This window comes from Etheostoma spectabile, chromosome 20 (assembly GCF_008692095.1).
Source record: "Etheostoma spectabile isolate EspeVRDwgs_2016 chromosome 20, UIUC_Espe_1.0, whole genome shotgun sequence".
NCBI classification, from domain to species: domain Eukaryota; kingdom Metazoa; phylum Chordata; class Actinopteri; order Perciformes; family Percidae; genus Etheostoma; species Etheostoma spectabile.
In genome coordinates this window covers 8,052,785-8,055,846 of record NC_045752.1, presented here as the reverse complement: position 1 = coordinate 8,055,846, position 3,062 = coordinate 8,052,785, and the positions used below count along the sequence as shown (strand labels likewise).

Below are 3,062 nucleotides of genomic sequence, written 5' to 3'. Positions count from 1 at the left end.
GGCTTGCTCCAACCTAAGTCAAATTCCTTGTATGTGTCCTCATACCTGGCAAATAAAGTTGATTCTGATTCTGATTCTATGCATCGTGATAAATATTTTTTTAATCAAGGCATTAAGATCAATTTTTTTTATTCCTCTTTTTAATCAACTTTAGCATGGGTGTGTAAACTTCATCAAGCCACTGTATATACATATACTGTATATATACCAATACACAATACACACATAAAACTGTCAAAATGCACATGTACATTCAGTATACATGGCTTCATAAAGTGATTAAATGGAATTAGGCAGTTCAATTTCATTAGAAAATGCAGGCTATTCCATTTACATGGGGCATAATATTCAAATGCAGTTTTGCCTAATTCTGTCCTAACAAATGAAATATTCAGTGCCATAGTGATTTAAATGTAAATGTAACAACCCTGATCAGGCAGTCATGAGGTTAATGACCAGAACCAATCAGGTATCCCAGGAGGAGTCACAGGTTAACCTAAAACTGCTTCTACTCCATTTTAGGTCATATCTCCAACACATTCGTCCTTCTTTTTAGTAATGACAAATTGATTACATACTTACCAGTCATACTCAGAAAATGTGTTATGGAGGAGCGCCAGGGTCGGCCAGTGAAGATTGCAGTGCGGTGGATAACACCTCCGACCCCCTAGGACACCACTCCTGCAGTTAAATTGGACTGAAATGAGTTTTCTCAGCAGAGTGGGCTCACCTCACTCTAATATGGGGGTGACCTGCACCTCCAAAAGGGAGATATGCAATTTAAGATGATGTGGCATCTGATAGGAATAAACATGTGGACCTCGGGAATAAAAGAAAGTTGACCTGGATACACAGCTGCAGATGAATGGTAAATCAGACCACACCCCACAAAGACACTGAAATCATGCTTTAGTTCTTCCCAGTGAAGAAAACCTGAGGGTGGTGGTATGGTTGTTTGTGTGTGCAGTGCTGGTCACAGTCACCACAGTTTGAACTCCAGATTTAATGAGACTGTTAGTCCATGCAGCGGCCTCAATAGATGCTCCATATGATCTCACACTGGCAGATATAATTCATACTTCATTTAATGATTTCCCAAAAGTCAGTTCAGTTTTATGGCATCTCTGCAGGAAAACAGCTCAATTTCTCAAGAAAAATAAATAATTGAAAAAATAACTAAATAAATAACTGTCCTACAATTATTTATTTTTCTTGACAGAGACGTGCACAATGTGTTGTATTTTATAAGTGTTAATACTTAATGGTGAAATTTAAATAAATACTGTGGTTGACTTACAAAGGATAATCAAATGCAAGAACTTCATCAGCTGCCATTTGACTAAATGCTTGCCAAAGTTTGGCTTTGTAGTGCAATACAGTTAATTTCTGCCTGAGCTGGTGGAGAATTAATTTTCCCTTCCATCCAAGTGTGACGGTGTGGGACGGCTTTAGAGCAGAAGACCTCTCGGTCCCACCCTGTCAGAAAGCTGATAAAAAAAATCAAAAAGTTTGGTGGTGGTTAAGAGATTATGGTAAGATTTTTATTTGCATATTGAAGGTAAATGACTATTGATCCAGAACTTAAACAGCATACCTGTGTGTTAAACTGTGTGACATGAGCAGGAAGCATGTTTTGAAGTGCGGTCGATGTTGCCTATTAGAGTGACAGGATGCTTGGGGGTTGAAGACGGGGGGAAAAAGGCTGAATTAGGTTCTGTCAGGCAGGCAAATTTCATGCTAATAGCTTCAGTGACATTTTCTGTTGTTATTGCTTACAAAAATGGGAAATTACAAACATGCTAGTTATGTTTCCATTTCACTGCACTTTCTCATGCTTAATATCAAAAGGTTAATACACAATATGTAAATTATCCTCAAGGTGAGGGAAAAAAAACCCTCATTTATATTCTTCAAGGCTCTTGATGAAACCGAAATCCATCTATGTGTGAGGTTGACATGTTGCTTTATTATGCAACAGGAATGCATTATATCCAGGTTTTTTAATATTTGCAATGATTACTTAGAAAACTATTTTAATACCTACCTAATGTCTCACCATGTGCAAATATTTTAGACATAGTGCTGGAGAAGGGGGAGGTGAGATATACAGAGAAACAAAATGACCTCTTGTGTTGAAATGCCATCTTCTTTGTTGTAGCAGTATCTGCCACAAGGACTCAGTAAAGTTTAACCTCTCAGCAGGGACATGTCAAGTTCAGCACAAAACTACAACCAACTTCCACCAGCTCTCTATTAGACATCTGTTTAGTTTTCTTACTTTCAACTTTGTGCATTCAACTTGAAAAACTCAGTAATGGAAATGGATATTTGTTAAATGTAGCAAGTAGCGGACAATGGATTTCTGATTCTTTCATGTGTGAAAATGTATGATACGTCATGCTCAAATCAAACCACAATTCATCTCTGCCAGGTGAATACATTTTATCTCCAGCTTTTTAGGAAACATTGAAAGAAACTTGGTTGACCAGATTGCATTTAATGTGGTTTAAAAAATCCAAGTGATCAAACTTTCTCTGTCCATTCATGATTTAACACAAAAGACACCGTAATCTGAGTAAATTAGGTTTCTGCGTAAGCAATGTGGAGGGGAAAGAGGACTGAGGTCCCATTGCCAGTGACGCACATGCAGTACGGATGGGAGATCATAGAGCAACCGAATCCTCAGCAGCATGCACACCTCCTCTACCATCACCACCACCACGTGGCCTAATTTGGTGATATATAGCTTGTCAGGCCAGTGTCTGTGTTAAGTGTGATAAATTTACCAAGCTCGGTTAGTGACGGTCCCACAGGTGTAAACACAGCCAGTTGATCAGATCACCAGTTTGGTGAAATAAATTGACTCATTTATTAGGATTTTCTAGCTAAAGGCAACCAAATACAGCATGCCTTCTATTTTGGACTACAGGGGAATCCCAATTTATGGTTCAGAGAAACACATAACAAGACACAGGTGAGCTGGAGGAGAAGCTAATGCAAAGTGCTGCAAACCTTTGAACTAACCCACTTTATTGAAACTGCTTGTGGCAATGGATCTGCTG

General features: G+C 38.6%; 1 long non-coding RNA gene across 1 annotated transcript in view; it reads left to right on the top strand.

Annotated features, from left to right (window-relative positions):
- The first annotated feature begins 214 nt into the window (after window positions 1-214).
- LOC116670088 (uncharacterized) overlaps window positions 215-3,062 on the top strand; it is a 9,315-nt gene continuing 6,467 nt past the window's right edge. Inside the window, exons 1-2 of the long non-coding RNA XR_004326940.1 lie at window positions 215-394; window positions 2,562-2,566. This is a non-coding gene — a long non-coding RNA (uncharacterized LOC116670088). The remainder of the gene's footprint in view (window positions 395-2,561; window positions 2,567-3,062) is intronic.